The 22,056-nt window shown below is 47.3% G+C and overlaps 1 long non-coding RNA gene across 8 annotated transcripts in view; it reads left to right on the forward strand.

The window, feature by feature from the left end:
• Nucleotides 1-135: 135 nt before the first annotated feature.
• The window catches only part of LOC115029857 (uncharacterized), a 243,969-nt gene continuing 222,048 nt past the window's right edge, over nucleotides 136-22,056 (forward strand). For 7 of the 8 annotated variants that reach the window (XR_015046087.1, XR_015046091.1, XR_015046089.1 and 4 more), the window contains exons 1-2: nucleotides 136-324; nucleotides 15,913-16,077. This is a non-coding gene — a long non-coding RNA (uncharacterized LOC115029857). Of the gene's footprint in view, nucleotides 325-13,979; nucleotides 14,249-15,912; nucleotides 16,078-22,056 lie in introns of all 8 variants that reach the window. The other variant, XR_015046088.1, reaches the window with a different exon arrangement.

Genomic DNA, 22,056 nt, shown 5'->3' on the forward strand with positions numbered 1-22,056 from the left:
TTTATGAATGGGAGGGCAGAGAGCTCCAGTGCGCACGCGCGCCGCTCACGATTCTATGAATGGGTGGGCACAAGTGACCCCGTGCGCGCATGCGCTAGGCTCCTTTTTTTATGAATGGGGGGCCGGAAAAGAGCTTAACCCGTGATTGCTGGGGCCGGCTGTTGCTCCTCCTGGGGCCGTCGTTCTTTTACAAAGAGGGGTGGAGGTTGTTGTTCCTTTTTTTTTTTTTTTTCCTTTTTCTTTGTAATGAATGGAGGGCGGCGGCGACTGCAGCAGCTGGCTTAGCTGCGTGGGTTGTACCCTCCTCCCAGCCTGCGAGAGGAGGTAAAGGCCACCTTCACGCCACTGCGGGCTTGGGCAGGAACCGTCAGTGTGACTAGAGGGTGGGGGGCGCTGCGGCCTCCGGATCCTGAGCTCAGCGCAGGGTGGGGGAGGACACACCTCGATTTGCGTATCTCTTGTCACCGCAGGCGATGGGGAGGGGGAGCGAGAGGACCCCTACTGGGGACCTTCTCTTTTTCAAGATCTGTGGCGCCTGGGGACGTCGGGGGCAGGGACCTTACAGCCACGTTTGCCAAAAATTAAGAAAATGTCCTTTGTCTATTTCAAAGAAGGGCAGGGTGGGGGTTGTTGAGTGACTCTGGCTCCCTTTCTAAGTGCAGACCACTCCTCCTCCCATTTCTTGGGTGTGGACAGTATCTGGGCCGAGGCCTCTTCCGGCTCTAGTACCCCCCGGGGCGATTCTGTCCACTCAGCCAGAGGCCTGGCCCTCACCTCTCAGCGCCCCGCCTCTCCCCCGCCCCAGTGTAATGTCCGCAGTGCCTGGAGCTTCCGCCCGCTCTCTGCTGCCCTGGCTAGGTGCCCCCTTCACCACTCGCGTCCTTGTCTTCCAGTCCTTCTAGGCCTTTGTATTCTTGTGGCCCTCTCCCCTTTGTTATAGAAGGCAGTTTTCTCTAATGCTCCCCCTACCTCACTCCCCTAGAGGAATAGGGAGAATGAGCCAGGTGGATGGGTGGAGCAGGCCGCGGCAGGATGCTGCCGGGGTGGCCACGGTATTAAATAACAGGGCTCTTGAGCCATAGAGAGAATGGAAATGGCCGGAGAGCCTTTCTTTGCTAGAGGGTAGCAGCCCAAGCCGGTGAAAAGAGAAGCCCCTCCATTCGGCCTGACTCCTGTAGTCGGGAGCTCCAGCATCGGGCCCAGCTCCGTCTAGCAACAGGGAAGCCTGGGATAGAGGTGGCTTTGATGCAGTATAAGAACTGGTTTTCTGAATCCTCAGCAAGATAGATCTATCTTGCTGGTGTTTGGCCTTCATAGGTTGTAAGACTTTTTCTTCCTACGCCATCATAAGACTGCGCTCGCTCTCGGCTGTTGTCAGAGGAACCAATTGAAAGACAGCCCACCGGTGAGGTCTGGCCTGGGGCTGGGGCTCCATCTCAGGCTGTTCAGACCAGAACCCAAGGTCACTGTGTCTTAGCGTAAAATGCGGTCGCAACCCTCAGACTCAGTCTCAGTGATTACTTACTCAGTTCCTGGGACCAGAACAGACTCTCCCACGAGCCTCAGCTTCCTTCCTGGGACAGAACTTCCATCCAGAAAAGGGAGGGGGGTGCCTTTCGGCCTTCCTTATCACTGTTCCCATTTGTCAGATCTAGAAATGGAGGCCAAAAGTCCCTCATCTGGTGACACGAAGGACAAGTAAATGTGCTGCATTTCAGGGCTTGCAGCCCAAGTCTCTATTGAGTCTAACCCCGCCCCACCATCAGGGTGCGAGAAACCTATTTCTTGTCTTTTAAGCAGTTAAACAATGACATTTTTTCCAGCTGGTTTCACCCATGGCCCTTGTTCAGTTTCAAGGATGAGAATGAATAACTCCTTTTGTAAACTGTGGAGGAAGGAGAGAGGGATGCTTCCTGATCCATTCATTTAAAAAGTAGCCAAAAGACAGACCGGGTTCCACTTGGTGAATCTGTGCTGAGGGAGGAAAATGCCCAGCCCAAGGGAGGAGTGGGAGAAGCTTCAAGCCCCGCCACCCCTGCAGGGTGATCAGAGTGCCTGAGAGACCCTGGCGGGCAGCAGCTTCTGAGGAATCCATTTGCTCGTCGTTGCTGCTGTCTGTGGTGATCGGTGGGGGACAGATAATCCTCCTTGCCCTTGTGAAGAGACAAAGTGAATGCAATTTGAACATTGAAGTTAGCCCTCTCTGAGGTCATGGAAGTGAGGCATGTGAAAGGGGACTGTGTTTGCCTGTGCGTGGACAACAGAAGTCGATCCTTAAAAGAATTAGATTTATTTTTTTTTATGGTATGTATGTATGTAAACTCTAGAGGTGCCTGGTGCCTTTGGAGATCGGAATAGGATGCTGGATTCCTGGAAGCGGACTTACAGGTGGTTGTGAATTGTCAGGTGGAAGCTGAGAATCAAATCTGGGTCCTCTAGCAAGAGCAAGGAGTGTTCTTAACCACTGAGCCATCTCATCTCTCCAACCTCAGGCTCTCTCTCTGAAATGCACCTGGAACTCATTACTTAGCTAAAACGGGTGACTAGCAAGCCTTGGGATTCTCCTGTTTCTCCCTCCTAGGCTGTGGTGTTACAGGCATAGGGGTGTGTGTGTGTGTGTGTGTGTGTGTGTGGCTTTTCTTTAAAATGTGGATTCTGGGTATCTAGATGAAGGTCCTCATGCCTGCAGAGTGTCTTAGTTAGGGTTAACGTTATGACGAAACACCATGACAGAAGCAACTTGGGAAGGAAAGGGTTTGTTTGGCTTTCAAGTCGTGAGTCACAGTCCATTGAGAGAAGCCAAGTCAGGAACTCAAACAGAGCAGGAACCTGGAGGTAGGAGCTGACGCAGAGGCCAGGAAGGGTGCTACTTAATGGCTTGCTCTTCAAGGCTTGCTCATCCTGCTTCCTTGTAGACTGCAGAACCGCCAGCCCAGGTGTGGCATCCCTCACAATGGGGGCTGGGCCCTCCCCTAGCAGATTTTTTTTTAATTAGTTAAGAAAATAACCTACAGGCTTGATCTTCTGGAGGCTTTTTCTCAATTGAGGTTCCTGCCTATCAAATGACTCTAGCCTGTGTCAAGCTGACATAAAACTTGCTAGCACACAAATCAAGCACTTTACAACTGAGCCATTTTCCTAGCCCCGCGGGTGGCAGATTTCAATGTAGGTAACAGGAAGGATCTCCCAAAGGAGCCTGTGGTTTTAGATTGCAACTGGGGGCTGAGATGTGAGTCCAAGGAACGTTAAAGCACGTTAGGCAGAGGTGTCAGGCTTGGAGGCTCACCACACATGGGCAAAAGCCAGCACAGAAAGTCTTTGGCCACAACGCAATGAGCAAGGATGAGGAATTCTAAGCAGGTGCAACACCCAAATTTAACTCAGAATTAACCCTGAGGCTGAGGTTTCCAGGGAGTGAGAAGACAGAAAGATAGTGGGGGATCAAAACATTTGTTCCTCAGCAGGTGGAGAGCCTCACATTAACTGTTGTCATGTGGGCAGCTGGTAGGCTATGTGCGTGCCTTCCAAACTGCCAGTGGTCGGCCCTGGAATAACGTGGGTTTTTTTGTTTTTTGTCTGTCTGTGTGTGTCTGTGTGTGTGTGTGTGTGTGTGTGTGTGTGTGTGAGAGAGAGAGAGAGAGAGAGAGAGAGAGAGCTTTTCTAGCAACAGACTCTTAACACCCATTCAGCTCGCCTGTGCTGGTGACTGTCTTTTTACTAAGCACCAGTATAAATTCAGTTCATCCCCTGCAGGAGGAGTGGTTGCAGTTCTAGGCTTTTGCCCTTTTACCAAGGATCCAGGAGACATGTTTGAAGAGGGAAGAGAGACGTTCCAATTCAATGTCAGACATTAATGGAGCGCCTACTGTTTGTCAATCCTGTGCTCGGTGTATTTTTCACCTCCTAGCTTGCTTTCTTTTTTCTTTTTTTCTTTTATTTATTTATTTATTTTGTTATTTGGGCTTTTGTTTGGGGAGTCTATTATTATGTAGCCCGTGTTAGTCTCTGACTCAGGACAGTCCTGCCTCAGCCCAAGCAATCTCCATGCATTACCATGCTCAGCTATTTTCATTCATTCATTCATTCATTCATTTACTCATTTTTGAGACTTGGTTTCTCTACACTAGCTGTCCTGGAAAATACTTCTATACAAGGCCGGACTTGAATGAACTCAGAGACCTACGTGCCTCTGCCTCTCAAGTGCTGGGATGAAAATCATGTTCCACCACTGCCTGGCTTCAGCTATATTTCTTTAAGACGTGTGTGTGTGTGTGTGTGTGTGTGTGTGTGTGTGTGTGTGTGTTGGTGCTGAGGAATTCTGAGTTGGTACATAATCAGCAAGATCTCTACCACTGATCTACATCCCCAGCCCTGTCATGTTTCTTTGGAAAACTGTATCCTGGCCAAGGTTACAACTAGGAAGGAGGTTAAAAGAAAAAGATTGCAAATTCAAGTCCTGCTTGAGCTATGGGGTGAATTCAAAGCCACCTTGGGCAACTTAGAGAATATTGTCTCCAGATAAAAATTGATACAGGACTGAGATATAGTTTAATGATAGAAAATTTGCTTAGCAAGCATACATAATAATTTCCAGGCCCACTAAGGCCACACAATGAGACTCTTCTGAGAGAGAGAAGAAGAGACACACACACAAACACACACACACAGAATCTTGATGGTTTATAGATCATCTGTAAATTTTAAGCCTGACTAGGCTGAGGCAAGAGAATGACTGTGTATTCAAGGATAGCCTGAGCAACATAGCTATATTGTGAAGTAGAAGGTAGCCTGGGCTACAATAAGAGCCTATCTCAAAAAGGAGAAAGAGAATGAAGGAAAAGTCTTATCTTGGTATCTTAGTTAGGGTTTTACCGTTGTGAACAGACACCGTGACCAAGGCAAATCTTTTAAGGACAACACTTAATTGGAGTTGGCTTATAGGTTAAGAGTTTCAGTTCATTCTCATTAAGGCGGTAACATGGCGGCGTCCAGGCAGGCATAGTGTAGGAGGAGCTGAGAGAGCTACATCTTCACCTGGAGTTTGCTAGCAGAACACTGACTTCCAGGTAGCTAGGATGAGGGTCTTACAGCCCACACCCACAGTGACACACCTATTCTAACAGGGCCACACCTATTAGTGCCACTTCCTGGGTCAAACATATATAAACCATCATACTCGGTCTTTCTTTTACAGCTAAGAAGCCCAGGGTATTAGCTGAGTGGTGACACACATCTTTGATTACATCACTGGGTAGGCAGAGGTAGGGAGGGATCTTTGAATTCGAGACCAGCCTGGTCTATGGAGCAAGTTCCAGGACAGCTAGGGCTACACAGAGAAACCCTGTCTCAGAAAAAGAAAAAGAAAAAAAAAAAAAAAAGAGGGAGGAAGGAAGGAAAGAAAGAAAGAAAGCAAGAAAGCAAGAAAGCCAAGGTATTACCAATGGTGGCACACGCCTTTAATCCCACCACTTGGGAGGCAGAGGCAGGCGGATTTCTGAGTTCAAGGCCAGCCTGGTCTACAAAGTAAGTTCCAGGACAGCCAGGGCTATACAGAGAAACCCTGTCTCGAAAAACAAAACAAACAAAAACAACAACAACAAAACAAAACAAAAAAATTATTAGATGTTTCCTTTAGGTCAAATACACTACCAGGTGCTAAAGTCACAGAATAGAAGAGACAGACACTAGTGTTGAAGCTACAGAGAGGAACAGGGGGAATAAATACACAGTAATCTCCATGACCCACATTTGTGTGTTAGATGGATATTTCTCCATCCCCCAGCGACTGTGGCTGCATCTACATAGATGTTAAGTAGGGGAGAGAGACATTAAGTTAGTTAGTATCAGCAGTGTATACAAAGGACAGAATGCAAATGAGGGGGCACAGCCTGGAGCTCTGAGAAGTGTCCTTGATGCCTAGAGCACCACAGTGCATGCTAGGCTGGGATACATTAGCAGGCCTGGTATAATGGTGTGATATTAATTAGGCTTGGTGGTACATCATCTATATTCCCAAATCTTGGGACGTCAAGGCAGGTGGACTGAGAGTAAGTAGCCTGGTTGGATAGTGGTAGGACAGGTTGGAGTTCAAGACCAGTGCAAGTGACTTTTCATACCCTCTCTCCACTGGAACCTAGTGCTGCACACAGCAGGCTAGTTCTCTGCAATCTTGCCTTTGCATTCTTTGGGGACGGCGGTGGGGAGCTAGTCTTGAAAAAGATCTTGTGCCGGGCGTGGTGGCGCACACCTTTAATCCCAGCACTTGGGAGGCAGAGGCAGGCGGATTTCTGAGTTCGAGGCCAGCCTGGTCTACAGAGTGAGTTCCAGGACAGCCAGGACTACACAGAGAAACCCTGTCTCGAAAAACCAAAAAAAAAAAAAAAAAAGAAAAGAAAAAGATCTTGTTATGTAGCCTTGCCTAGTTTCAAACTAGAAATTTTCCTGCCTCCATCTCCTCCTCAGTATGGGTATTTTACCACGTGTCACCATGCCCCCAAGTTGTTAACCTCTGTGGCTCCCACCATCCCTTGTTTGGTGCTGTGTGAGTGTTAAATGGCCTGATACTTAGCGCCAGCTGCACAGCTTCTCTGTGCTCTTCTAATTGGTCTGTGTAACAGGGAGAGTTTGAAGATGCTGAGCTTGGTTACGACAGCATAGTTGATTAGCATCCCCTTTCTTGCCCTTTCTCTAAGAACTTAAGCAAAAAGATTGTTCTTATCTTTGTGTGTGTGTGTGTGTTTGTGGGTGTTCTGAGTTCGTTCATGCCTGGTATCTGAGGAGGCCAGGTGGCATTGGATACCCTGGAATTGGAGTTACAAGTGGTTGTGAGCTGCTCGCGCTATCTACTCTTAAATGCTGAACAGTCTCTCAAGGCCCAAAATTCTTTTTTTTTTTTTAAAAGGAATTTATTCATGTATGTGAGTGTTCTATCTGCATGTATGCCTGCATGACAGAAGAAGGCATCAGATCTCATTACGGATGGTTGCTGGGAATTGAACTCAGGATCTCTGGATGAGCAGCCAGTGCTCTTAACAACTGAGCCATCTCTCCAGTCCCATGTGCATACTCTTGCTGAGTGACTTTATGGGTAGGGCCTCTGCTGCAGAAGTTTGTGAAGGACAGTTTCCATTTTATTTTTTTCCCAGAATCTGATAAGAACTTTTATTTTTACTCAGCCAAACTGGGCGGTGGCCTATTGTGTAAAAGAAGCATTCTTTTTAGCTCATGCTTGTGCTACAGACCTGGAATCATACCTGCTGTGGAGGCTGAGGCAGGAGGATTTCCCAGTCCTAGCTAGGCTTGCCTGGGCTGCAGACTACCTATTGTCCCGCCTCAGCTTCCTGGGTGCTAGGATTCTACTGCCTAGAAGGAGAGAAACAGCTCCCTGAAGCTGCTCCCTACATGTGTGTGGTAGCACATGCACACCCCCAACACATGCTATGTACACATGCACAACAGTAATCAATAAAATTAACAAAAACTCAGCTAAGAAGAGCCTTGGCCCTTGCTTGCAAATCATGGGTTCAGTAACTTCAGACTCTTTTAAGATAAGGTAATGACTGAATGAGCTAGCCTGGGTGCTATGCTTCTTAGTTGAGTGTCTGTGTTTCTCTCTCTCTCTTTCTCTCTCTCTCTCTCTTTCTTCCTTTCTCTCTCTCTCTCTCTCTTTCTTTTTTTTTAAGACAGGGTTTCTCTGTGTAGCCCTGGCTGTCCTGGAACTCACTCTGTAGACCAGGCTGGCCTCGAACTCAGAAACTGGCCTGCCTCTGCCTCCCGAGTGCTGGGACTAAAGTCTGAGCTCCTTTCTCCTCCTGGGATTGTTGCGTGGTCTTAAGTGAGCTGTTCACAGTGACCCCATTGTAATGCATGTGGTGTTCTTGATGATCCCAACCCCACAGGCTAGTGTCAGTATCTCCCTTCCTAAGAGGCTCCTCTAGTAGTGGAATGGGAGCCTTAGGAGAAGCCCATGTGTCAGGAAAGGACTGAACTGTCCACCTGAGCCCAGGATTCAGCAACTCTCAGCAGGCCTAGACTAGTCTTTCCATGGGAGAAAGGGGGCCAGCTTCCTTTTGACTGGTCAGTGGTGCTTGGGACCCTCTTTTTTACCTGGCTCCCATTCATGCCACATCAGTTAGCCAGCCACCATGCCAGGTCCTGAGAATGCTGCAGCCAGCACAACGCCCTAGAGGAACACCTCGATTTCCCCTGGCATAGTCTGGTGAGAAGAGTCGAGTGGGCATCCTGGTGCTGACTGCCAGAAGGGATTAAACCCTGGAGGAAAAAAAAAAAGAAGTCACAGACTTAGTGGAAGGAGATGATCTTTTCTCAAGGCCCTGGGATATTATTCTGGAGACCAGGAGCCTCACTATGCCAAACAAGGAGTTTGTTAAGTCTAATGACCCCAGGAAGTCACACTATAGATTCTGGACCCCTGGACACGTCGATTTGAGATACAGGCTATACATTTAGGATACAGTGGACTTGGGCCTTGTTGGGGGGCAGGGGGAGGACTTTAGTAAAGTCAGAAGCCTTGGGCTCCAGGGAAGATTTTACACTGACCCTTAACCTGATGGCCACCTGCCAAGGAGCCCCAGGGAGACCAAACCGGATTTACTCAAAATCAGGGTTTTTTTTTTTTTTTTTAAAGAACCTTATTGAAAGCAGTTCAACTGGGCAGGATTTTTTCTTTTCATAAGTAATCTTTTTATTGAAGTATAAAGTGTAAGTTGGACCATATGTGACTGCCAGTATCCACCCACTTTTCATGTATAAAAATGCCAATTTCGTGTGATTTAACATAAGCACATTCAGAACGGGCCCCCGCTCAGAAGTGTACAGCCCTGGGAACGTTCACTAAATGAGCAAGCAGTATAACCAGTTCCAATTAAGAAACAGCTTTCCCCTGGCTGGGGGGTGTGGCTCAGTGAGTACAGAGCTTGGCCAGCATGCAGGAAACCCTGGGTTTGCTCCAGAGTCACAGAAAAACAGATAACGGTGATGCATACAGCTACACAGTCAGTTCGAGGCCAGCCTGGGTAACATGAGTTCCTGTTCTCAGACCCAAAATGAGCAAAACCCCTTCAACCCTCGAGCCGTTGGTTAAAAAGGAAAGAGAAGAGAAGGGCTGGAGAGATGGCTCAGTGGTTAAGAACATTAGTTATTCTTCTGAAAGACCTAGGTTCAATTCCTGCCACCCATAGGGTGACTCACAACCATCTACAACTCCAGTTCAGGGGGTCCAGTGCCACCTTCTGACCTTGTGGGTACCAGCCATGCCTGCATGCAGGCAAATCACTCATACACATAAAATAATTGTCTTTTTTTTTTTTTCCAAAAAACAAAAAAATCGACTGCATCTGGACCAGGAAATGGCTCAGTGGTAAAGCACTTGTCAGTCATAAAGCCCTGGGTTTGATTCCTGGGTTACATTGCAAAGAAAGGATATGAGACGGTTCTGTCTGTCGTCCTAGCAATGGGGAGGTAGAAGTAGGAGGACCAGATGTTCAAAGCCAGCCTTATCTATATAACAAGTTTAAGCCAGCCTGAGCTACATGAGATTGCATCTCAAACAATAAGAACCAAGGATCTGGAGAGATAGCTCAGGTTAAGAGCTCTTGCTAAGAAATCATGAAGACCTGAGTTTGAAACCTGATACCAACATAAAAAAAAGCTAAGTGTTGCCCCAATGGGTAACTCCAGAGCTCCTGCTTGCTCCCTTGCTCTTGCTCTCTTGCTCATTCTCTCTCTCTCTCTCTCTCTCTCTCTCTCTCTCTCTCTCTCTCTCTCTCAAAATCTCTCTCAAAATCTCTCCCTTCCCCTCCCGCTCTGTTTTCTCCCTGGGGTGGAGAGGGGAGGACTACTTGCTGAGTGTAGGCCTACCTAGTAAAAAGATAAACAAAATAGCAACTAAACAAGAAATGCAGAGGGAGTGTGAGGAGGTCCCTGACAGGGAGTGGTGTACGTTGGAATTGGGACGACCCTAAATCTAGGCTGACAGGCCTAGCCTGTGCAACCTATCTTGAGATACTGTGCAACATGTCATGAGATCCTGCCTCAGAAACCGAGACCTGGGCTCTGCAACACAGGGCTAGCTTAGCGTGTGTGAGGCAAGCTGACTTCTGAGCTAGCTAGGGCAGGGTTTGGACTTGACTGCCCTCCATACCCTACTCCGTATTGACAAGTTAGCTAATAAAACCACACGTGGGTGTAACAACTCCTAACTCGCAGGTTCTGCTACCCACACAGGTGTTAGAGCGGTGCCATGATGCCTATGGACTCCATTCTAGGACTGAGAAGTCTGAGTGAGGTCCTCTACAAAGAACAGATATGAGAAGACTCAGGGTGGCAACAAACGCCTAGCAGTTGGGCGGTGGAGGTGGGAAGATCAAGACTGGGACAGCCTTAGCTGTGCTCTGGTGCTGCGTACGATCCAGACAGGATGCAGTTGTTGGCCACAGACAAGATTTGTTCTGCATGACACATGCTGTTCAGGCTATAAAACACCGTACACTGTACGGAGACTGAACTCGGGTAGGGCTTGGGGAGTGGGGTGGGGGTGGGGGTGATGATTCAGCTGACACCCAAATGATAGCAATGGGTGCTCCTTGGGCAGAGGGAGGCTGAGCTTAGCCTATGCAAGACATGGAAAGGGACTCCCTGACTTTGGAGGCTGACTTTCTGAGAGAGAGCAAAGAACAGAGGTCTGGTCACGCAGGACCTTGAAGGCTGTGGTAGTTTGCATTTCCTATTAAGATCTGTGGAAAGGTTTGTTTGTTTGTTTGGGGGGAAGGGGAGCATAAAGTATCCTAAATACCACGATGATTATTATTCCTGATATCCATGAAGAGCCTCCTCCTCTGGAGGAGGGGGAGGAGGAGGGGGAGAAGGAGGGATGGGGGTGGGGTGGGTGGGGGGAGGCAGCAGCTAAGAGCCTTACTCTCCCCAGGTAGAACCATTGCATACCTTTGCTCCCTGTGAGTTCAAGACCAGCTTGGTCTACCTAGTGAGTTCTAGAACAGCCAAGGTTGCATGGTGAAACCCTATCTTGGAAAATAAAAGTTTACCTGGACCGGTGTAAGGTGTAGATTGGAAGGGGCCAAGAGGGGTTTTGGTAACTTGGAGACACCCCATCTACCCGCCCACCCTTGGGCTCCTGGGGTAACAATGGAGCTGGTTTCCTAGTTCGGGCTGGCTGCGTTCACCTCTTCTCTTTCCTCCCATCCCCTCTCCTCCCATTCCCTGCTCCTTCCATCCTTCCTTTCTTCTGCTTCTAGATAGGGGCTCATGTAGCCCAGGCTAGCCCCGAACCCACTGTGTGGCCAAAGATGACCTTGATTCTCTGATCCTCCTGCCTTCTTCACCTCTGGGATTATAGGCAAACACTTCTGCTTCCAGTCACACACGAGGCAAGCACTGTACCCGCCCAGCCACTGTCCTCTCAGAATCTTCTACCCACGTCTCTGCAAATAGCAGCCCCCCCCCCCCCCCCCGCCGGGAGAGGTCACAGGTGGACATCGTGAGAGGGAAGTTCAGCGTCTTTAATACTGGATTTGCCTCCTGAAAGTCTGCTAAACCTTGGTGTTTCAGTACATAGCAGTACACTTCAGTTTGCTTATATTATAAATACTGTGACTGGAGGTGCCTGTTGAGGTTGGTTCCCCTGGAGTCACAGAAGGTCGTGAGCTGCCTGACCTGGGTGCTGGAAACTGAACTCCTGTCCTCTGGAAAAGCAACAAGAGCTCTTAACCTCTGAGCCATCCCTCTAGTCCCAAGTTCACTTTCCTTTTCAGTCTTGAGACAGTCTTAGTAAATTGCCCAGCTGGCTTTGAACTTGTTTTGTAGCCTAGGCAGGACTTGAACTTTCAGTCTTTCTGCTTCTGCCCACTCCTGTGTTGCTGAGATTACAAACCTGTACCACCAAGCCCAGCTCAATGGTTTTTAAAGTGTAGCTTGTTTCTAGGAACTTCATGGGTATTCTCTGATGCTTGGGTTGGAATTATAGCGCTGCAGAGGTGTATATTAACTTTTACAAGTTAGTGAAGTTTTCCCCTTGGAGGACCTCATTCAGATCTGTTTCTGGCGGAGTGTTGTCTACACCTGCAAACCTCACATTCCGAAGGCTGAGGCAGGCAGGTCTTGAGTCTAAAGGCAGTCTAGAATACACTCAAACATAGAACTAAAATAACATTTCTTTCTGCTTGAGGATTTTTGACTTAAGTGGGTTACAGCAGCTGGAATGACTCAGGTTTAAGCTTATGGTAAGTAAGGCAGGCTTACAGCTAGGGGTTTATCTTATTTTACTTCTTTTTATTACACAGCATCTCATGTGACCCAGGCTGGCCTTGAACTCCATATATGTAGTTGAGGATGGCCTTGAACTTCTGCTCCTGCCTCTATTTCCCCAGTGGTGGGATCACAGGCATGTGCCACCATGGCAGGTTTATGTGGTCCCTGGGATTGAACCCAGGGCTTCATATGTGGTAGGCAAGTGATGCCCTGGAGCTACAGCTGCACAGCCCTAGCAGGCGCGCTCAAGGCTTACTTACTTCCTCTTTACAGTCCCAGCACTCAGGAGGCAGAGGCAGGTGGATCTCTGTGAGTTTGAGGCCAGCCTGATCTACATAATGAGCTCCAGGACAGCCAGAGATAAAATAGTGAAAACCCTATCTAAAGAAAGGAAGGAAGGAAGTTAAATCTGTCAAAGTATTTGTCGATATCTGTCAAAGTGGGGGTAGGGGGAGAAAAACCAAAATACAAGTAAATGACTGGGCAACAGAAAGGGTGACTTTGGAAAATGCTCACATCCCTTCACTGGCTCCTCTGAGGGAGGAGAGAGGGCTGAAGAAAAGATAGGGTCAAATTGGTTGTACTAGTGTATAATATGTAGCACTTGGTAAACTGAGGCAGAAGGCTTACAAGTTTGAGGCCAGCTGGCTGCATAGAGAGACCCCTCTCTGAAAGCAACCACAGACAATGACCACAGTCTTGAGAGTGGCCACATAGATGCTACCTCGCTAAGGGGCAAGGATTCAGGAGGAGGCTGAGATTTTCCTTTGTTTACTCTTTGGTAAAAGCACCAGCTCAGCCTTGTATGCAAAACAGGGGGACTGGCCTGACTTTCCATGGCTCTGTGGTTCTGGACCTCCTCGGGTTTAACAATTGGCAAAGCAATTCAGTGTTGGGGGGTAGTGGACACATTGTCTGATCGTTAGCTCATCTGGAACTGGAGTGTGAATGGTGGGCCCAGGTCTCTGTGTGGTCACATTGACCTGAGGCAGGAGTTGGAGAGAGGAATGTAGCTATAGCTTTGGGGGTTAGTGGATGTGGGTGACTCTTGGGAGCACTGGCTGTATGCTAGGGGTGACTGAGTTTGCCACCATTGCCATAACAAAACATTGATTGCAGACTGAGAAGCGCAAAACTCAGAAACTTACCAATTCACATTCCTGGAGACCATAAGTCTGAGGTCAGAGTAGTGACCAGATTGCTTTCTTCTGAGACTCTTCCTTGAGTTTTAGATGGCTGTCTTCTCTATCTTCACATGGCCTTCCCTGTGTCCTGATTAATCCTTGTTGTAAAGGTACTAACTATATTGGTTGAGGGCCCCACCCTGGTGTCCTCATTTTAACAGTTAATGTCATGAAAGTCCTTATAAATATGGTCACAGTCTGAGTTACAAGAAACTAGGACTTCTACCAATGAATGTAAGGATTATTAAAAATCTATTCTTAGCCGGGCGGTGGTGGCGCACGCCTTTAATCCCAGCACTTGGGAGGCAGAGGCAGGCGGATTTCTGAGTTCGAGGCCAGCCTGGTCTACAAAGTGAGTTCCAGGACAGCCAGGGCTATACAGAGAAACCCTGTCTCGAAAAACCAAAAAAAAAAAAAAAAAAAAAAAACTATTCTTACTTTATGTTGTGTGTATGAATCTTTACACAAATGTCTCTGTATGTGTTATGTATGTGTGCCTGGTGTCCATAGAGGCCAGAATAGTGTCCGATGCCCTGGAACTGGAGCTACAGATGGTTGTGTGCTGCCGTGAAGGTGCTGAAAATTGAACCTGGGTCCTCCAGAAGAGCAGTACTTTGAACCCCTGCCACAACTCTCCATCCCCCCAAGATGTGGTTTTTGAAGATGAAATTAAAGCCCTAAGGACAGATGGGAGAGAAGACACTAGCAGGAGAGTACCAAAATCCAGGACAGCCAAAGGAGACGGGTGCCTAGAGAGCGATCGGGATCGGAAGTGTTCGGTACGGAGTGTGGGATGCAGGTGGACCCTGACTGTTCAGTGGTGTCGAGGCCACCTCAGCAGAGCTGGCAGGAAGCTCTGGGGGGCTGAGCATAAGCCAGTGAGTGAGGAGTGGAGGGAAGGATGGGATGCAGCTTCTGCTTTCCCCCTCTGCACAGTGGATTATTTCTTTATATCACTGAAAAAAGATTTTCTTTTTACCCATTCCTCTGATATTCCAAGGCCTTAGGTTTCTTTTTAGAAATTCTGAGGAAAGGTCTGTGTTCTAGGTACCCCGACTCCAAACTTACCTAGGTGATTCTGGGCTGGGAATAAACCAGGGTAAGAAGAATGTCTAGACTATTCTTTTTGTTGCCTAGAATATCCTTACTTCTGGGAAGAAGGAGAGAGGAAGGAGGGAGACAGAGGAGGAAGAGCAAGGGCAAGAAGTATGAGCTGAGCTGTGACTGTAGTCCACTCGGTAGTGTACTTGCTTGTCATACATGAAGCTTTGGGTCTGCTCCCCAGCACTGTATGAACTAGGTATGGTGGCACCAGTAATCCTAACACTTGGTAAGTGGAGGCAGGAAGTTCAAGGTCTTTCTCAATTATATACCGAGTTCAAGGTCCATTTTGTCTGTGTGTGACTGTTTCTCACATATATGCACCCCTACCCCCCCCCCCCAAACCCTTCAGGCTTCTGGTATTGTAGTACATACCTTTAATCCTAGCACTTGGGAGGCAGGAGGAGGAGGATCTCTGTGAGTTCAAGATCAGCCTGGTCTACATAGTTTTCCAATCTAGCAAGGGATGCACAGTGAGACCCTATCTCAAACAAATAAAACAAAGGCTAAGTCAAAACTTGGTAGTGGGACCCTGAAGTTACAGCAGCCACAGGAAGCTGAGGAGAGAGGATTGCTTGATAGCAGCTGTTTAAGGCCAGCTGAGGCAACTTAGCAAGACCCCATCTCAAAATGAAAGGAAGAGAAGAGCTCTTACGGGTTCCTATGGGTTATAGCTCCATGGTAGAGCAGCACATAGCTACCATGCACAAAGCCCTGGTTCAAGCCCCAGGACTAACAGCGAATGAGTAAATTAACAATGAGTGTCTGCTGAGCCCCTCCTCTGAGTTAGTACAGTGTGAGAGGGCAGAAGGAAGCAGCACCAAAGCAAATATCAAGGATTTATTGATTGCTCATGCAATGCTGTGTCCTGTGCCGGGCACTTAGTGTGCATCCTGCTCTCAAGAACTGCTGCCGTGGCTTTTTATTGACAGGATAGTTTGATGACTCGCTGAAGGTCCCTGGGTGGGCAGTGAGCTCCTAAGACCCAGCCTTTGTTTCTACTATAGCTTTGCCCCAGACTCATACGCAGCTTCTCTGGGTACGGTCAGAACTGCGGGCTGGGTTGTGGTGGGTATGGTGAGTCACCCTGCGCAGAGTATCACAGTCCTGTTTCCTGTAGTCCATCCTGTCCTTGTCCTGTGAAAGGACACGGTGTAGTGGACAGATGTGGGCTGGAACAATGGTGCCACATCACTGCTGAGTGTACATTCACATCAGTCCCTGTCTGAGGCTCGTCACAGTGCCCGTCCCCTTGTCACATTTTTATCCCTCTAGCCTCATTGAAAACAAAGCAGCTGGGATTGTGTCTCATGAACCAAAACCGTGTTTCCTTCCTTCTCAGGGCCTTCTCAGGGTCACCTGAGAACACAGCTGGTTTCTGGAGTATTCTTCTCCATGTCCAGGATTTCCTCTGTGCTTCAGGGAAAGGGAGACGCCTGCCTCTGGGACAGCATACTGAACAGGTTCAGGAAGAGACAGCCCAGGGACCCTTTTCTTCTATTTTGAGGTGAGGAGGGAGGTGGCCCCGATGCTGAACGGTGAGTAAGTCAGTGGATGCATTATGGAACTCTGTATCCAGGTGGCAGAACCTGAAATAGAACCGAAAGAGAAGCTTCACTTTCTATCTAGTCTAATGTAGCATTCAAGAACAATGAAGACTTAAAGAGTCCACAGAGCTATGTATATAAGGATGTTCATTAGAATGTTCTAGAATTAGCAACCTACTAATCTCTAGCCCCTTGTGGAGGGAGGGGGCTGATGAAATCTGTGGCCATTAAGCAGTGGGTGGAGGACCTGTGAGATGTGGGCGTTGAAAAGTGCTCAAGGATAACTGTGTAGAGCTATCCTTGAGGTGCGATGGTACACATTTGTAATCCTAGGAGCACTGGGAGTTCAAAGTCAGCATGGACTACATGATACACACACACACAAACACAGAGAGAGAGAGGGAGAGGGAGAGGAAGGAAACAAAACAAAGCATTGATTGGTACATGTAGAGAGTTGGAAATATTTGTGTGTGCATGTTCGCGAGTGTGTGTGTATGCATGCACACATGCATATGTGTGTGCTTCTAAACCCATAGATATATTCTGGAAATGCACAGGAAAACCTGCTAACTGGCTGCTTCTAAAGCATATGAGTAGTGATTTGGGTGGGGAGTAAGACATTGTTCGTCTTGTACTCCAGTGCCTCTTAAGAACAGTGACCATGTGCTGCCTCGGCACTATCGTAGCGACAATAAATGAAGACTCAGGAGGCTCATAGAGCAAACATGTCAGACCTCAGGGGATTGAATCCAGAAGTGCTGGGGATGGAATACAACTGACTGGGACCTGAGATGTTCCAGAATGGCAGAGCTAGTCTCCAGCTCTTGCCTGTAGAAGTGTGTTTTGAGTACTCAAAAGTGGATACAGGGCAGGGCCTGGTAGGAAGTCTCTATTCATAAAACCGAGAGTAAAACAGCGTCAAGGCCAGAGTTCAAATCAAAGATCAGGGAGTGGAGCGTCTCTCTCCCAACTGTCTGTTCCTGGAGGCAGCTCTCATTGCTCTCTGTCATGTTTGAATTTTAACATGGCCAGAATAGGACATTTTAACTCTTCGTGCCTCTAATTATAGTACTTAGAAAACTGAGGCAGGAGAGTGGCCACTACTTCAAGGCCAACCTGGGCTATGCAGTAAGTGTCACTCAATCAGTAAATAAAGATCAGGTCTGGTGGTAGCACATACTTGTAGTGCAAGAACTTAACTTGAGGCCCAGGAAGAAGGATCGTGCATTTAAGGATAACTAGGGGCAAATATGAGGTCCAGACTCTCAGGGTCCACTTATCAAGACCTTATCCCATAAGTAAGTCAGTGTATAAAATAAGAGAACCTCTTGGGCCCCTTTATATCGAGAAATACCAAGGTTAGTTGGAAGATGATCACATCAAACTGAGTCAGCTTGGTGACTTGAATAAGGCACTCATCATGGTTGAATTGGCTGCAGTAAGTACTATTTTTTAAAAGTTAGGAAGATCAGCAAGTCTTTCTTTTGCTTTTCTTTTTTGTTTTTTCTAGCCCTGGATTAGCAAGTCTTGATACTGCTAATGAAGGCAGTCCACAGGAGGAATGATTTAAACTAGATCTGGGCCCTGCATGGTGCTACACCCTTACCATCCTAGCACTAGGGAGTAAGAGGCAAGAAGACTCCATCCCATAAAACAAACCAAAGTCAGAAAATAAATAAATGTAGACTAACTGGTTCTGGAGTGGAGGACTGGCTAAGCAGGATTATTTGGCATTTGGTATACTAACTAGCTAACTAGCTAGTATAGCTAACTAGCTCCATTGTATTGAGACACTGAAGCAGCTTGCTTCAGCAGAGCGAGAGTTGTAAGTGAGCAGATTTGTCTGCAAGGGAACCTAGACAGCACCAGTGTAATTCTTACCGGGAGTTGTTGGCTGAACCTAGAATCTCAGCATTGGAGAGGCGGCAGCAGCCTGGACTGCGTGGCAACTTTTAGGTCAGCCCAGGCTTACGTAGCAATATCCTGCCTCACAAAACCAATCCTGGGATATAGCAAAAGGCATTGGATTTGATCGGCAACACTGCAAAATGGTTTATAACAGTAATTCTAGAACTAAAAGCGGACAGAGGAGCTATAATTTAAGGTGAATAAAAATGAGGAGCCTTAGAAGGTGTTTTGGGGTATTGAAGGGAGTTATAAAAGTGATACCTCAGTCAGGGATCGAGGTGACTTGGAGTAAAGGAGAGATTGTTACATGAAGCAGTGGTCACAAAGGTCCAGTGGAGGGCCACCAGGAGGAAGAAGGCCAGTGTGACATCTGCAGAGAGAGTGGAAGCAGGAGAACCAGGTGACTGAGAGACACACTGAGGACTGTCCACTCAGTGGAGTGGCCAAGCCAAGCACTAGCTCGGGGAATAAAGTGCAGGCATCCAAAGGACACTGCCTGAATGGGGGTGGGGGTTGGGAGGGAATACATGATGAGCTAGGTTTTCATTTTGAATCCCCCTTCTCAGGATGGCCAAGCACTGTAGGGATGTTTTTGTTTGCTAGATTCTCTCTCTTTCTGTCTCTTTCTCTGTCTCTCTCTCTATCTCTCTCTGTCTCTCTCTCTGTCTCTCTCTCTCTCTCTCTCTCTGTTTGTGTGCAGTATGTATGTTCCTATTCATGCCAGTGCATGCACATGCATATGTGCTCCTATGCAGAGGCTAGAGTTTGACATGAGGTATCTTCCTTGATCACTCCACACTGTATCTTTTTTTTTTTTTTAAAGATTTGTTTATTTATTATATGTAAGTACACTGTAGCTGTCCTCAGATACTCCAGAAGAGGGCATCATATTTCGTTACGGATGGTTGTGAGCCACCATGTGGTTGCTGGGATTTGAACTCGGGACCTTAGGAAAAGCAGTCGGTGCTCTTAACCACTGAGCCATCTCGCCAGCCCCACACTGTATCTTCTGAGACAGGTCTCCCTGAATCTAAGTTTCTCGACTCAGGTAGGCTGGTTGGCTCCAGGGCCTGGCTCACCTCTGCCTTCTCAGCACTGGGATTACAGGTACATCTTGGCCATACCTGACTTTTCCATGGTGGCTGGAGAACATAACTTAGGTCCTATGTTTTTATGTTAATCTATCTCTTCAACCCAGCTGCTAGTTTTTCTGGTGCTGCATTAGGTATTCATTCAGCTTTCTTAATTAAGGGCAAGAGGGTGGGTCTATGAATCCAACCCAGTACCACTGAAGCTAGGCAAATGCTCCACCATTGAGATATTCACTTCTTCACTAACTTATTAACCTGCCTCCCTCCCTTCCTCCCTCCCTCCCTTTCTTATTCTTCTTTTTTTTTTTTTTTTTTTTTTTGGTTTTTCGAGACAGGGTTTCTCTGTATAGCCCTGGCTGTCCTGGAACTCACTTTGTAGACCAGGCTGGCCTCGAACTCAGAAATCCGCCTGCCTCTGCCTCCCGAGTGCTGAGATTAAAGGAGTGCGCCACCACGCCCGGCTCTTCTTTTTTTGATACTGGGTCTCACTATGTAGCACTAGCCTGGAACCCTCTATACTGACCAGACAGGCCTTCTTTTGCCTCTTCTTTCCTCTCTATGGGAACAGCAGTGAATAGAGCAGAATTGGTCCCTGTCCTCACAGAAGACAGATACTGGAGAAGAAACAGCAAGGGCTTCTTGTGTGCTCTGGCTCTTGAGGTGGCATGTCTGTCTTCTAGAGCAGTCCTTTTTTCTCCCACTGAATTTGGAAGGACCACGTGCCAGCTGGTAATGGCATTTATCAAACACTTTACCATAGATTATATCTTCAGATTTTTTTCACCGAGAGGTATAGCCCAGGCTGTGTTTAAACTCTGTGTTTTTGCATCAATCTTCCAACACGTGCTATCCTGCCTGGCACTCAATTATATCACTTAATTGGAAAATAAAAAAAACCCACTTCACAGTACATGATATACTTCGTGAAAACATCTTTATGAAACCATCAATATATGATGAATATATTCTGTGGTTACAGCACTTGAGGTGACATGGGTGAAGACCAGGTGATCTCCTAGGCCGAACCCACATTGATACTGGGTGGGTATGGTGGCCTGCCTGCAATTCCAGCTCCTGAAAGGTGAAAACAGGATCCCCCAGAGCAAACGGGTTAGCCAGACAAGCTATATCAGAGAGCTCTGGGCTCACCTGAGATACCTTCCTCAAGAAGATGGATCGATATTAAGAATCCAGATGATAATCTCAGGCGTATCCATACATGTAGCCATACATGCAAACACTCATGCACACATGGATGCACATGACACACTGTGTTGGCTAATTTTAGGTCAACTTGACACAAGCTATACTCATCTGAAGGGAGGGAGCCTCAACTAAGACAATGTCTCCGTAAGACTGGGCTATAGGCAAGTCTGTAGAAGGTTTTTTTGTTTGTTTGTTTTGTTTTTTTGAGACAGGGTTTCTCTGTATAGCCCTGGCTGTCCTGGAACTCACTTTGTAGACCAGGCTGGCCTCCAACTCAGAAATCTGCCTGCCTCTGTCTCCCAAGTGCTGGGATTAAAGGCATGCGCCACCATGCCCAGCTGTGGCTGTAGATTTCTTAATTAGTGATTGATGGGGGAGAGCTCAGTTCAATGTGAGTGGTGCCATTCCTCGGTTGGTGCTTTTAGGTTCTATAAAGGAAGCAGGCTAAGCAAGCCATGAGGAGCAAGCTAGTAAGCAGCATTCCTCCATGGCCTCTGCATCAGCTCCTGTCTCCGGGTTCTTGCCCTGCTTGAGTTCCTGTCCTGACTACTTTTGATGATAAATTGTTAAATGGAAGTATGAGTGAAAAAAAAAACCCTTTCTCCCCAAGGTGCTTCTGATCATGGTGTTTCAACACAGCCGTAGTAACCCTTATTAAGGTATATATAAACTAAAAAAAAAAAAAAAAAAAAAAATCTCAATAACCATTCATTCATTCATTCATTCATCATTCTTGTTTTTCTACACATACTTATGGAGTGGCACTTGGTATGGCTACGAATTGCTTCAGACTCTATCAGAAGAGCCAACGGTATAAACAAATAGTGATAATGTGGGGTAAAGGCATGCGCTTCATACCAGATGTTGTGGGAAGCGCCTAAGAGACAAAGCCACTCACTCACCCTCAGTGTGTATGCAGGGGTAAGTGGCTGGCAGGGAAGTCTCCATGATGACCCAGAATAATGACCCAGTTGTTTTTTACAGGTATTTAAGGCATAGTATGAATGGGGGTATTTGTTCTGTACAAAAAGAGGGACTCAAGAGATAGCTGAGCGGCTAAGAGTGCTTGTCGCTCTTGCAGAGCACTCTGGTTCCGTTCCCAGCCCTCACATGGCGGCTCAAAAAAGAAACCTGTGACTCAAAGACCTGGACACTGGAGACCCTCATACTTCTTGGGAACAGCGGCGGTCAAGCCAGGAAAATAAGATTTAGAATTCTGTAATCAATCAGATTGTTGTGAATCAATCAAAATATGAAGAATTTCAGATGCAGGAGTATGAACCTAGTGTCCTATCTACTGTGGGCTAAGGTGGGCGGATTGAGTCTGCCTCAGGGGAAACAAAAGGAATAAAAAGAGATTAAGTAAATGAAAGCAAAAATTAAGGAATAAAATGAAAGTTATTTTCAGATGTGAAGGTCTGAAAAGTTTACCACCTGCATTTCTCTTTGTAGGAACCTACTGGAGGATGTAGCCCAAGGAAATTAGGAAAATGATTGGATGCCAAGGGACTGACAGCAAGAGCCAGGCAGGCAGGACCCAGCAGAAGCTGCCATGGCAAGGGGTCTGGTGGGGACTTCAGTGGGGTGTCTTTTCTCCTTTCTTTCTTGTGGTGATGAGGATCAGTCCTGGGCCTTGACATACAAGGCAAGTTCTGTTGAGCTCCATTCCCACCTGGAAGTCAGGATCGCTTCTTAGAATAATAATAGATTGGTGCTCTAAAGTAGCAATTTTTT

This window comes from Mus caroli, unplaced genomic scaffold, assembly GCF_978045245.1.
Source record: "Mus caroli unplaced genomic scaffold, Mus_caroli_1 scaffold_19, whole genome shotgun sequence".
Taxonomy (NCBI): Eukaryota; Metazoa; Chordata; class Mammalia; order Rodentia; family Muridae; genus Mus; species Mus caroli.